The 14,745-nt window shown below is 41.6% G+C and overlaps 1 protein-coding gene across 10 annotated transcripts in view; it reads right to left on the bottom strand.

The window, feature by feature from the left end:
- CYRIA (CYFIP related Rac1 interactor A) overlaps window positions 1-9,837 on the bottom strand; it is a 54,881-nt gene extending 45,044 nt beyond the window's left edge. For all 10 annotated transcript variants that reach the window (XR_014953575.1, XR_014953574.1, XM_085574521.1 and 7 more), the window contains exon 1: window positions 9,702-9,837. The gene's annotated coding sequence lies outside the window, so the exon portion shown is untranslated. The remainder of the gene's footprint in view (window positions 1-9,701) is intronic.
- Window positions 9,838-14,745: the final 4,908 nt, after the last annotated feature.

Raw genomic sequence — 14,745 nt, 5'->3', positions numbered from 1 at the left:
CAGCATCAGTAAATAAAGGGAACAGCAAGGCTGACTAAGCCCAAGCTGATCAATACTGTGAACCATCGACTCAGAGATGGCTTTGAACACACACACAGGATTTCAGCTGGCAGCATGGTTGGGAGTTTACCATCCCAGTGCTTGCTGTGCACTCTGATGCAGAATCAGGAGCCCATCAAACACCATCTAGTAACCCATGCCAGAAACTGAGTGGAACTCATTTAGAGCTGCTAATTGCCTTCAACTCTGTGGAGAAATTGTGACCCTCATCAGAAACTGTGCTTTTTGTCAGAATACGTCAAAGGAAGTCAGGCATCTCTTGCTTTATTGTAAAAAGAGATCTCAAGGACTTTGTGAGAAGGCAGAGAGTTGTCCAGATTTGACCTCTGAGCAAATCTTCAGAGAATCACCCAATTAATCTGCTTTCTGGAAAAAACAGACATGAAGCTTTTTAACAGTGCAAAATTAGGCAATGAATTCAGGCATGCCTACCTACAGTCACTGGCACAAGATGGGAGAATACCACATACAGTCATTCCTTAACAACCAGCAGAAAAGTGTCTGCAGGTTTGGAGGACAGCCTAATCCCTTATAACCGAAGTTATCTCCTTCCAAACTAATTTATATCCCTTCCCTTTAGAATCTCTCATCTGTGCAGAAAGCAAAAAAAAAAAAAAAAAGTTATTTTAATAATTAAATGTCTGATTGCAATGTCAGTTGAAGGGAATACTACCACACACTTTACTAGTAACACTATATTAAACACAGAAAGCAGAATGTTTTGTATCATGTACAAGAAACAAAGCTACCTGAATAACTTCCCCCCCACCACCCCCTCCCTCTGGCCCCAACCTCATCTTGTGATTCTCTCTAAAGAGAGTCATATGGCAGCACTTTTCTCCTTTTATGGGCAAAAAAAAAGGATAAAGGAAGTCAGCTGCTGAGCGGGACTGCCGTGCCACATGAATTAAGCAGCTCAGAGCTGTGCTGGTCCTCTCACATCCCTACCTCAGTGCATTAGGTACTCTCAGAGAGGGACACTATGAATCAACTTCCACTTAATGCATATATAATTACATGTCACTGAATGTTTCACACTGACCTCATCACCGCAGCATGTATTAAAAACCAAAGGATAGAAGGCATGTAATATATTTGCATTTGCTTATCTACCATCTCCTTCCTTTGTATGAATGTCCTGTCAATAGCAGGCAAACCTCTTCTTTGGGAAACAGCTGTAGTGATAGTATGACACTGAGCAGCAATTAAAATTATAGTACTTTCTGATGCAAGAATTTCCATGTGTTCCATGCTGCCCCAGTGCCTACCACCCACACCCACACTGGTCCTTTTCACCAGCAGCCCTACAAGATGGAATTGGGGAAATTAATTAATAGTCCAGTTTAGCAAATTTGGTGCTTTGAGAGAGAGAACTGTGTAAATTTCATTAGCTCAATGTAGGGAAAGGTAAATGACACCCAAAGTTCCCTATGTATCAAGAATAAAAGCCTTATTGTTATTTTATCAATGGAAAGAAAGGAATCATTGTTTCTGCCTCAATAAGTGATACTAGACAATATGAGGACTCACATCCATAAACAGCTTCAGTACTGAGAAATTATATAGAAACCCACCTCCTCTTCATTAACAGGTGATGGGATCAAGAACTTATAAGTATTCCCAACTCCCACCCAAGCACAGGCAGCAGGATCCATCAGCCAGAGAACCACAGTGTGCACACGGCCATGGGCAGAACACCTGCTGTGGGTCTTGGAACATTCCTGTCAGCCTTACAGGTACCACCGCTGAGTCAGAGCCACCCTGCTTTCCTCCAGCTTTTTACGCATGCTCGTTCTGAGTTATATTTGACTATTACAACTTGACTACTAGAACTTGACTACTTTGTTTGGAAGTGATGCTGAAAACAACTGAATTCAATTACATGAGCTAGGCTTGCTGGGTCACGGCCCACACACTTCAAAGCTAAAATGCAGATAAGCATTTCCATGGTCAGAGGCCCTGTCCTTAAAACTTTTTTTTTTGTTTTTTTTTGGGTTTTTTTTTTTTTGTTTTTTTTTTTTTTTTTTTTTTTAGGAAGGAAGCAGTCTCTCTGGTTATCAGATCATTATCAGGTCAGATCAGATGGCCAAAACAACTGACTTCAGAAAGGAATTTAAAATACTCCCATCATTTTTTGAAATCTAGCACTGCTCTTGCACGAAACATGGAATTTATTAAATATATGTATATAGTATATTTCTTATTGTTAAAGATTAACTATTTACTTCTTAGAAGCTTTCAAGTGTTACCACAGTGTATTTAATTATCTATTGACAAATGTTATTTCTTTATAAACATGGACTATTTCTTTAAAAAGTAGTATTTAAAATCTGTAGGTGTCCCTTTGCCTTATGAATAAATTAGAAGACACTGAATAACAGCAACCGACTAAGTACAAACACTTTATTACAATTGTGGTGACTCAGACTGTCAGGATTTGGCAGCCCACAGTGTTCCTCAGCAGCAGAACAAAAGGGGATTTTTTTTGGCAGTTTTACTTCTAGTTCAGTAAAGGACAACATGATACTGTCTGTGCCTCAATGAATCAAAACCTCTGTAAAACAAAGGCATAACTAGTCAGACCCAAATCATTTTCTCTCACAGTATAAAACCAGACAAACATATTACCTATACATCTAGAACCTCTAATATGTGTGCTCTCTCCTTGTCTTTCAGGGAAAAATAAAATAAATAAAAGCAGGAAGCTTATCTAGCTATAGAAATACAAATCAGTTCTACAGGCAACAGAGTCCCAAAATACTTCAAGATCAGGAAATATTTTCTGGTTTCCTGTTGAATACAAGAGATATTGATAAAAAACTTCTAAGTGGACTTTTTAACACCTTCACTAACAAAAACATAACCCCCAAAGACCTAAGTATTGCACTATAATAACACAATCTCTAATGTGTTCAGAGCGTAAAACACAATTTTAGGGAGACTTGTCTTCCAGCTCCCCCATCATGATCTCATCTGGAACAGCAAAACCATCCCTGCAGTAATTGTTATTACAGAGCCCTGCTGCAGCACAACCTTGGGAGAGGGTGAAGGAAGGATTCCAGGCAGTCCTACAGGGCTTTTATGCTTTAATAATAATAATAAAAAAAAATGCTGTTAAGAGTTACAAAATATCAGAACTCATTTCCTCTGCCACCATCAATTCTTAGGGACAGGATTACAGACTTATTTCCAGAAGCTTCTAAAGATGCTAAAGTCCATCATGAAATCTGTATTTGAAGAAGTCGCCAACTGCCTACAGATGATCCTTGAAGCAAAATACTGCAATTACAGAGCAATACAGTACAAGTAGTCAGACTGTGTGTATGTGGGTGGGACAAAGTACAACTGATACAAAATTAGACTGTTCCTGGAAATAAAACATAACAAATTTAACAATCTATCCTTCTCAAATCTAAACAGATCTCAACAACTCTGAGAAATGTTATCAAATTTTCCCCTTGCCATTGCTTCCCTCCCCAGTTTCCACAGTATTATAGCAATCCCCTCTGAAAAATCAGAACCAACAGATCATCCATACCAAATAAATATTACTGTATGCCTCCCATGAAGGTTATTTATATACAATTTTGCAATCAATTTACTGGAGAGGGAATCATAAGGATCAGTAACCAGAGAGAATTTTCCTTCTTCTCAAAAACCAATTCTGGTCTGTAAGTGGCACCATCACTCAGCATTTTGATAACAGCTAAAGAAACAGTAATGAATTTTTAGCCCCACAGCTCCACACCATTATTAACATGCATGAGAGAAACCAGAAGATGAACTTTCTTCCCTCTTCCCAGAAAGCCATTAACTCAAGCTCACCTTCCAGATTTTATCTGGGGCAGCTGCAAAATGAAAATTATAATGATCAATCTAGGTATTAAATACACTCACAATAAAGAAAATAAAACAGAAAGCAGGTTAGCTCTGAAATATCTTTGAAAAACATGAAAACAACCCTTTCCTCCCACTTCCCAGAATAACCACATACAGTTTAGGTAACAACAGTCTTAGGACACTACTGGGCTCAGTTCAGTTGCAGAGGCAAATGACACTGAGCTGTTTTGAAAGATCCCAGTAAGTGCTCCATGCCATTAATCTATGCAGGACATGGGTCTTCTGGACTCCTTGAGCCTGCTAACCAAGTAGAGATGCAATAGTTGTAGCAAAGCATCTCATCCAGGACAAAACATTTACACTGGACAACTCAATCAAACCAGACTCAAATTGGTCCTAAAACCAAAAGAAATACTTTCTTCAGAAGTTCTCAGTCTTGCCAAAGTCTGGCCTTCATCCCTTCAAAATCTACACTCTTCGTAGATTTACTAATCCATATAAGTCTAGGAACCCAAACTGGACTCACAGGAGAATTTTGCGCATGGCTGCAACAAAAAATTTGGTATAGAAAGGAAAGTAAGATAACTGGGATAGCAAGCAGGAAGCCACCTAACCTAATAGGTAAGAAAGTTGTGAAGCTGTACCTTAAACTGATGTCACCTATTCCTGGAAGCTCAAGAGGTACCTACGGTATTAAAAGGGTTGTAAAACCCTCAGGCCTCTCTAGAAGCAAGATACATTCCTTTCACAAGCTCCTGGGGAAAGGAGTAATGCAATTTTGAAGTTTTGGATGAGAGGGCAGGAGCATGCCTTCAAGCACCACCAAGCTATTTAAAAGCATCAGGAAAGCAACCACAGAGGAAGTAGAAGTGGGAGGTAGACTCCCTTCAGGTTGAGAGACTGCCTCCCAACCACATCTCTGCACACCAGGGTAGAGTCCTAAACCACCATTGTCTGTCCTAAGACTATTCCTGCAGAAGTTATGAAATGGAAAAATATTTACTGGATGAAAGTATGGAACACCTATAGAAACCCGATTTCCCTCATCTGAATGCCTTAATCACAGGGCAGGAGTTTAGGCCTCTGGCCTAATTACTGTTTTGGGTTTTTTTGTGGTTTTTTTGTTTTTGTTTTTGTTTGTTTGGGTTTTTTGGTTTGGTTTTTTTTTTTGTTTTTTTGTTTTTTTTTTTTCCCAAAGGTTGCAGGTGAAATAAAGGACAGCTTATGACAATCTGCTTGTTTCAGTCTCTTGGGAAAATGGTGATGTGAGCTTAAGGCACTTAGAGCTCAAAAGGACAGAGAATAAAGTGTCACACTTAATGAATGTGGGATGCAGCTAATGCACCATAAAACATGAAGAGAAGAGAGATTAACATAATTGCAAATACTTTTACTCAAGATTGAGTAAATAGTTTACACTTATTTCTTAGCAAAACAAGATATTTTAATCCTGAGGGAACATTCCCATCTCTGGATGCCAAAGGCAAAGAAGTAGGAGAGAGATTCCACTTTCCAGAACAGTCTCAGTGATTAACAGCTATGGATGGATGCAGAACAGAAGCCCTGTGTATCTCATTTTCTTCACAGTAAAAAATGTAGAAAAGTGTGCTTTCAGACATGGGTTTTAGGACCATCAACCTCAGCTTTAAGCCATCTAGTTGTAAAATAGGCCACTCAAATAATTTATGAACTCAGGCAGTAATATACAGCAGAGAGAATTCTTCCCCACACCAAATCCTATAAATTATATATAAGAAAGCTTCTAACAACTATTTAAACTTTAAGTTAAACCTATGTGCATCAGAGAGATACAGGAGAGTACAGAATGACTTTTATCTAAAATGTCAGTTTAAGTCTACACATTCCCTTAAAAACACCAAACCACCTCCAAAGTGGTTTTTTTGTGCGAACTTGCACTCTGTCATCTTGAGCTCATCACACACAAACGGAATCAAACTCAAGATTTCAGTATGTTCCATGCCATATTCTAGACACAGCAACTCCCATGCTGAATGGATGCTATGGATGCTCTTCACCAGGCCTGAGGAACACAGTTTCATGAATCACATTTATTAACCCAAGACTTGAACCAAACCAGACTAGCACTTTTGATAGGCACACTTAACACAAGCTGCATTGCTACTGGAACCTTCAAAATGAACATTTCACACATTATAAACATCACAAACTCCTTACACAGATTTACTCAAAGGTAAGACTAGGACTTATGCATTAGCTTCACCTTTGCCACTGCTGGTCATCCAAATCATGTTGTTAAAATCTGTCAACCCGTCCAAGATGAAAAGCACTACAAAAGTACTGTCATGGACAGAAGAAAAAAAAAGGTAAAATGCACAAAGAAGTCCCCCAGAGCACTTGTCTACTGACAAGTCCATAAATTAGACAAGAGTATTTGAGTTGTTATCATGCCAAAGTAACCGTTCCTGAGTTAAGGTAAGGCTGAGTGATATTTAACTAAATCTCATGATTGCTATCCTCCTGTTGGCATCATTTCTAGACATTTTAAACCCACAATACTAAATAAAAATCTTTCAAGCACTTGCCTGTCAGTGCTGCACTGAGTCACACCAGTCCTGAAAGGTTCTTGTCCCATATATATTACTGTTATTTTTTCTGTAGGATCAACTACTGCTACCAGTTAAATCAAGAATTTATATTGAGCAGTATGTAAAGACAGAAAATAAGACATGTTTTTCATTTTAACTGGAATCAGGAATTGGAATTTTGGCAAAGTAGAGGAATGGTAAATTCCTGGTACTTCACAATAATTAGGACCTGTACAGCTGAAATCATTCAGATTGCTCTTGTCATCATTCACATGAGTGCAGAGCAGCTTCTATTACAATTTTAATTTAAACAACAAAATTCAAATTTATGACTACATTTTTTGCAGCTCTCGAACTGCCCCATATATTAAATATTTTAATTCATGCCTCTCAAACTGTTTTCTCTGATTTAGTGTTACTGTTTTGCATTCCTAGATAACATGAGTAGAAAGCACTGCTAAAAGAATGATTGATAATATTGAAATGGATCCAAATACATACTGAATTCAGTACAGAGGAAACACTAAGGCATTTGGCTGCTTCAAATTAGCATACATTGTTAGCATCCATACATCCCTATCTCCTGACTTTATAGTCCCAACAAAATACCCTGTTTGTCTCCAGGGATTTCAACAGGAGACCTAATGATGTCTGCATCATATACAGGGTTTGGATATACAATAGCATTTTTCTGGTTTGTTTAAAATGTGAACTGAATTATTAAGTTCACGTGCTACTGCATGCAATATACATCTAGTGCTCAAGAATGAGAGTAATTCCACAAAAATATTTTAATTTCTCCAAAAAATCTAATTAGAATGGCATTTGGAAGTAGATAAAAATATGATAAAGAGATCTTACTTATAGTGTCTCTATACCTAAAAAATATTATTTCTATCAAAGTACAGGAATGGTTATTCATCTAAATAACATACAGCATTTAAGCTCATTTTGTATATCACACAATGTGTAAATCTGCAACATACTGCACATGCAAATCCTCAATGCCTTTGTAAGGCTGCCACACTGCTGAGGACAAGATATTTCAGCCTGACAAAACAGCATCAAAAATGATGTCACGAGGACAAGCAAAGCACACTAACAATGAATTATCTTCACAACACTGTAAAATTCACTAATAGACTCACTGTCATGGCAAAATGACATCTGACAACAGTAATTATGCAATAGTACCCAAGATGATCACTATTTTTCCTTTCTGACTTAATCAAGAGAGGTTTATTCTAATTACTGGCATACACTGTCTTTTCAATCACTTGTTTTTTGTTTATTTTCAGTTTTTAATAAAGAGTAGAAGTTCTTGAGGGAAAAAACAAAGCATCACTGCAAAAGCAGCACAGGAAGGTACTGAAGAAGTACAGAGAGGAATACAGTAAATATTGCACAGCCTTTGAGGAAACATGTAAGCAACTCAGACAGCCTTGCTTATACTTGCCATAGTTTACATCAAGCAAAACTTTAAAGACCAGCAGTTAAACTATACTACAGCAGATTAAGCTGAAGAATAAAATTCTCTTGGTTGCTACTCTATGCTCTTTATAAAATTAAGTCAAACCTTTCAAGATGTTCCCATAATCTGTAATTTAGTTTCATTAAAACATTTTTTTAAGTCTACCATAGGAAACAGTAGGACTTTATCATCAGTTTTTAATTTGGGCCTGGTGAGATGGGGGATTGGGGGTATTACAGAAGTGTAGAAAAGAGATTTAAATGCGAGAAATTACAAGGTTTATTTTTAAAATTACTTTAAAAAAGTACATTGCTGATGTAACAGTCTTCCTTGCATGTTATAGAAATATGAAAGTTACCATAATAGAGAAAAAGGAAGTATCAGCTCAGTTCTTCCCTATGTAATAGGAGTTGGGATATTTTTGAATAGCTGTGCTGAGCATGTGAAAATCTTTGCCCACAAGGCAACCTCATGTCACGACAGCATTTCATTCTAAATCTCCCTCCTAAGAGTTCACTGCTAAAGTAATTTTAATTTTTTTATGGCCTTGCAGATGGTCAAAACAGAAAAAGCAAAGCAAAGATATCTCTGTCCCCCTTAACCTACCCTTTTCCCAAACACATATAAATTGACTTTAGAACTGGCAACAAAAACAGAGTGTAAAGATGGCCTGTATGGCAATTAAAGACCAGGAACAGGCTGGAAATGAACTCACATCACCACCCTCGGCAGGTTATTAGCAGCACCACTAAAAGCCTGTGCAGTTAAGAGCCTCGCTGTGTTGGCAGTGAATTATGGAGCATTCGATTTTACACAGTAGCACAATGTATTACTGAGACCTTAGCAAAACAAACCCCAGATAAGTACAACTAAACGGTCTTGGAATCAAATGAGGAGAAAAATAATGATAGGAATGATACAAGCGTGCTGTTTGCTGTTAACACCTCCCAGCATGGACAGCGATTTAAACGAGATGAATGCAGCGTTACAGAGCCCGTCTTTCATCTCTCTAGGTACATCCCTCTGGAAACACCACGCTTATGGCACCCTGCATCCAGCAATCACCAGCAGCTGCAATAGAAACTTTTCCGAATAATCAAAGTTGGAAGCTTCATCTCCCTTTACCCCCCACGCCGCACGCAGCCCAGCCCGGCACAGCGACTCGCTGTCTGACCGACAGCCCGGGCCGGCGCGGAGCTCCGCGGGCCGCGCCGCGGGCACAGCCGGCTCCGCGCCGGCGCTGCGCGTCCCTGCGGCCGCAGCGGCTCCGGCACCCCGCCCGGCAGCGAAAACCCGGAGACTTCCACTCGGGAGAGCCCAGTGGCCGGGGAAGCATCTCCCCGGCTCGGCTCGGCCGATCGGGAACCTCCGCTCGGGCTCGCAGCGCACCCGATGCCTCCCCAAGCGGGGCTGGGGGCGAAGCCAGCCCCCGGCGCTCACCGCCCCGGGGCCGCGGGCAGCGCTCCGGGGCCGCCGCTTCCCAGGCAACAGTTGGCCGTGTCCCTCCGGGCCCGCCCCGCCGCTGCCCGCAGCCCCCGCGGGGCGAGGGGCAGGGGCACCGCGAGGAGGGCGCCCCGGGGCCGGGCAGCGGGCACAAAGGCGGCTGCGGAGGCTCAGAGGGCGAGGGGAGCGGGGCCGCTCCGGGGCTGCAGCCGCCGTCCCCGCCCCGCCGCGATGCGGGGGCGCCGAGAGAAGGAGCAGCAGAGGCGGCTCAGCGCCCACCTCGCGCCGCCCCGGGCCCCGCCGTGCCTCCGCGCTCTTACCTGGGCCGCCCGTCGCCGCTGGCCGCCGCAGGTACCTTCGTCCATCCCCCGCCGCTGCCTCCGAATCAGCCGCCGGCGCTGCGGCGCGGCCCAGCCCGCCCGGCCCAGCGCGACGCTGGCAGAGCCGCCCCGCCCCGCGGTGGCTGCGTGCGGCTCCCGCCGGCGGCCGCCCCGGGCGCGGCTCCCCGGACCCGCCTCCCGCCGCCGCGGGCCGAGGCGCCCTGCGATAGGGAGAGGGATGGGGATGGGTCTGCCGCCCCGTGCAGACCGTACGCGGGGACCCCCTGGCTCCCCAGCGGACAGGCCGGGGCGCTGGGCTGCCCGCTTAGCGGAGCCGGGGCAGGGGTGCGTGTGTCTGTCACCCGCGCTGCGCCCCGCCCGGGGACATCGGCGCTGACCCAAGCACTCCCCGTTTCGCAGGGATCCCATCCCCCTCTCTCCGGTGGCCTCCGCTGTGGGATGGGGGGAAGTGGTAAAGGACGGTGTCTGTGTGACTCTGTGACTCTCAACCCTGGAGTTCGGAACTTCACATACATTCTTTGTGTTTCTGGCTTTGTAGAAGGCAGCGCTTCCTCAAGACGTCAAAACCAGATCTGAGCCCATTCACAGCTCATGAAAATACTTTGTACTTCCTCTGGCTGTGCTGAGGGTTAAATGAGGTTAAAGTCGCCAGAATGGCTGTGCAGCACTTGGTTTCCCCCTTCCCCAAAAGCCAGTCTGGGCGTCATTTAGAGCGAGAAAGCAAGAAAAGAAAAACAAAAGTGACAATATTAGAAGTACAGTACAGAAATACCTGCTCAATTGTTCAAAGGGCTTTGCTTGCTGAGCTCTTTAAATGTGAGAAGCTGTGATGCTGACCTCAAAGGCATCGCAGCTCTGTGCCACTGAACCTGAGAGTTCACAGCTGCTTTCTGCCCCGGGCAAACGTGCTGAGGAGAGCTGTGTGCTCAGAGAGGTGTGATTCTCATGAATAAGGCAAGTTTTGGAGCCTGCGAGAAGTTGAGTGGTTTGGTAGAGCTGTGAAAATGTAGGGCCTGCTGCTGCCTTGACCCTCTGGCTTGTCACTCCCTCTGAGCAAGCACTCCAGAGCAGCATCACTTTCATGATTTAACTTCTTCCCTTTACCCATGCTTGATCCAGATGTCCTTGAATTGTTCTTTTGGTCTGAAAATTACAAATTGTCTAGTTAGAAAATAATTCAAGTGACATACTTAGTCTATTAAAAGGCTGTGTCTCTGTTGCTGTAGCACATTTAGTATAGCTACCCTTACAGCACCCAGCTTAGTAGAACACTGAGCTGCTGGCTTGCATTTTTTACCCACAAGTCTCAAAGTACCTTTTAAAAGAAGTAAATAGCATTGCTCCACTTTCAAGTGGGAAGAACAGTCACATGGAAAACTTGAACCAGGAAAAAGAACTGAACCTCAGATTCCCAGCTTGCAATGTAATGTCCCCTTTTAATTATTTTTCTGGGACACGCATTCTGACTGCTTTATAATGGTTGTGTTTTGAACTGGATGCTTTTACAAAAGAAGACACAGCTGCCACCCATCTTTTGGAAATATCCTCACTCTCTGACTGCATGCTATCTATGTATGTTCTCAAGTTGTCTGCACTGAATACATCAAGGACTTAGCCAGAAGAATACTTTTATTCTGCATACCGGTAATATTTAGGAGTTAGAAAAATCCAACTTTTAAATCCTGCCAAAATAAAGGGACTGCTAGATATTGATGAAATGAGCTGTACACCATCTACATGTTCACATGCTTCCATCACATACTACCATAAGACTAAAGTTGATCAGCCTGTAGGGAAAATGGCAGGTGATGGATTTCAGATTCTCAGCTTTGGACAATGACATTAGAGACCAGGAAACAATTATTTAACTGCTTACTGGCATAGTAGCCAAGCCACAATTGTCTTTGTGAAACTGTTATCTTAGTGTTTGTGTGAGACAAGTTCAGTTTGCACTGGGTAAGGATCAGATTCCTCAGTGATTTCTTATCACTTAGACTCTGTGAGTTATCTAACATATCACCCAGTTTTTCTTTGAAAATATTCAGGATACCCATGATTTTCTGTCTTATCTCTACCAGCCCCGTTCCAATACCTCAAGAACTGTAAATTTTCTCAGGTGAAAGGATGTGCTTGCATTTACACTGCCGAATTGTGCCTCTAAATTTGGGTATACAGACACCTCTATTTCTTAAACATTATTTATCTGTCTAATTTCCCATTACAGGCAGTACTAAAGTCCAGGTCTAGTGCTTTCCTGAAGTAGTTTCACGCATCACAAGAAGCAGGCAGGCTTCTAAAATCAGTTCTCTGGTGAACAATGCAATGGGCCAGCCAGTAATAGTCTGGTTATTACAGTTTAAAGCTACCCCAGTCCTGATCCAGGGGTGGGATAGCACAAACATCCAGAGATTTTGAAGTTACCCTTGGGTATCTTGCCTTATTTTCTACTTACCTTCCAGAAGACCTGGAGGTCCTGTGACATGTAGATGTAGGTCAGAATGCTCATTGCTACTTAAGTGAATCTGTCATCTCTGCAGTGGAAATTTAAGTCACTTAGCTAAAGACACCTGCTGACAGACATCCAAAACATAGAAGTCTGAATATCATACTGAATCCCCTTCAAATCGATTTGCAGTCTGAAATTGGAGGTGATTTTAGCACATTTTAGTTCACAGTTATGACAATGTATACACAACCATGGCTCAGCTGGGACATCGGAGCATAGCAGCAATCTCTGGATTTTTTTAGGTGTTGGCCTTATCTGCTGAAATTTAAATGGTGAAATAGATTCTTTAAAAAAAAAAAAAAGAATGATTCATAAAAGTCATCTGCAATACTGGTAAATACTTGTATTTTTATCTACCTGGAACAGTGTTGTTTAGGCTTGTGTAGAGTATGGTGCCTTGCAAGTCCTGAAATTCATTGCTTTATGCAGAATTGCATTCAAAATCATCTGGACGCAACCAGCAGTCACCAAACATATGGGCACATGAGTTTTCAGCTTTTGATGTTTAACTTGCTAAGTAGAACTAATGTATTTATCTAGCACTTTTCTCCAGTATTACATGTGGGAGTTTATTTGTAGAATAAAGGGAAATCTTCATGCTATTTTATCTCTGTGCAGTCTGAAAGGAAACAGGTTATTACAAAGAGCATATTGAGGAAAAGAAAATTTTAGAGCTCTGTTCAGCAATCACCAAACTCAAAGGAGAGGGTCTTTAATTTCAGTGCCCATTTAATCAGCCCCTTAATCATTTCCTCAGTCTGGAAGCCATTTGTTTTTGTGGTTAACACAGAAAAAAAAGGATAATTATATATTCTATGAAGTAAATTATATGAATATTCAGTATGGTCCTGTCATCACTTGTATAATTCACAGTACCACTGATATTGTTTGCAATGGCAACTTGTGAAGAGGAACCTCAGAGCTATTTTATAATTTAGGGACATAATCTTCTTTTTCACTTATGTGACTGAAAACTAGGAGTGAAGCCAGTAGCTTCCAAGGCACAACAAATCAAAAAAGAGAGGAGAGGAGAGGAAAGGAGAGGAGAGGAGAGGAGAGGAGAGGAGAGGAGAGGAGAGGAGAGGAGAGGAGAGGAGAGGAGAGGAGAGGAGAGGAGAGGAGAGGAGAGGAGAGGAGAGGAGAGGAGAGGAGAGGAGAGGAGAGGAGAGGAGAGGAGAGGAGAGGAGAGGAGAGGAGAGGAGAGGAGAGGAGAGGAGAGGAGAGGAGAGGAGAGGAGAGGAGAGGAGAGGAGAGGAGAGGAGAGGAGAGGAGAGGAGAGGAGAGGAGAGGAGAGGACTTAATCTATAATTTTACAACTCCAAATTGTGTCTGAAATTGTTTCCTATGAAAGAACAGTGCTCTCCTATCAAAGAACCAACTGTTAGTAAGGGGATAAACTTCCTCATCTCAATTGTGTCAGGTATCTTCAGCATGAAGAGGCTTTTTTCTTCAGAGCACACTGAGCCTCGACTGTAGTAACCCCCAGTTTCTCTCTTGTATCCACTGGCACATGACATTGGCAGAAGCATGGACAGCCAGCCCTTTGCTGACAAGGGACCAGACATGGCAGGTTAGACCACAAACCATGGTGTAGCCATGGCAGCTACACCACTCACCAAAAAACACTGGAGTCTCACCTGAATACAGCTGGAAGGCTGATCCCTGTTTATCTACCTATTTGGAAGTCAATATATAGGATACATAATCCCCTTTTAAAGACATGTATACAACTTGAATGACAAATAATAAAAAAGTAATTATTTTATGCATTAAGTATCTTCATTAGGCATTCAATGCAAATTAAACAAATTTACTCCAAAAAGTGATATAGTTTAACTTTTGGTGCAGGCTTTTAAAAATATTGATATTTATGTGTACAGCTTAAAAAAATCAAGATTTGTAAAATATAATGCTAAAAATAGAAAGCAATTATATTTTGGTCATTTTTAGGAAGTCAGAATACTATACATTAAATAAGAATTTGTCAGTGTCATTGTATCGAAATGTGGTTAGATCCTAAGACTTTTTTTTTATATGGTTGTCAACTATAAATACTTTACCCACATATTATGCGTGGGCAAAGCATAATAATAGTATTTCTATACACCGATAGATGCTTGTTGATAGAGGCTGTAGCATTGGAAATCATACAAACAATTAAAGAAACTTACCATTTAAATTCAAAAGTTTATAGAGAAGCAAGCATGGAATATTCACTTTGAATGCTGCTTCTACAGTAAAACCTCAGGGTATTTTAGTAGAATTACATTGTACAACCAGTAGTTCAGACTTGCTTGAAGTAAAATTCCTTTTGCCAAACAAATATTGATAATTTCAATAGCTCACTGGGTATGTAATATTTCATTTATCACTATTAATGTTAATAAGAAAATGCCTAAGTTCCAAACTGCTCTAAATTGGCCGGCATAAACCCATTTTCATTTGCATCGAGCAAGATGTATCCTGGCAACCGTATATTTTTGGATTCGTAACAATTTATTCTATTCATTTTATGCA

Source organism: Lonchura striata, chromosome 3 (assembly GCF_050655825.1).
Source record: "Lonchura striata isolate lonStrDom1 chromosome 3, ASM5065582v1, whole genome shotgun sequence".
NCBI lineage: Eukaryota > Metazoa > Chordata > Aves > Passeriformes > Estrildidae > Lonchura > Lonchura striata.
This window is presented reverse-complemented; position numbering and strand designations above follow the sequence as displayed.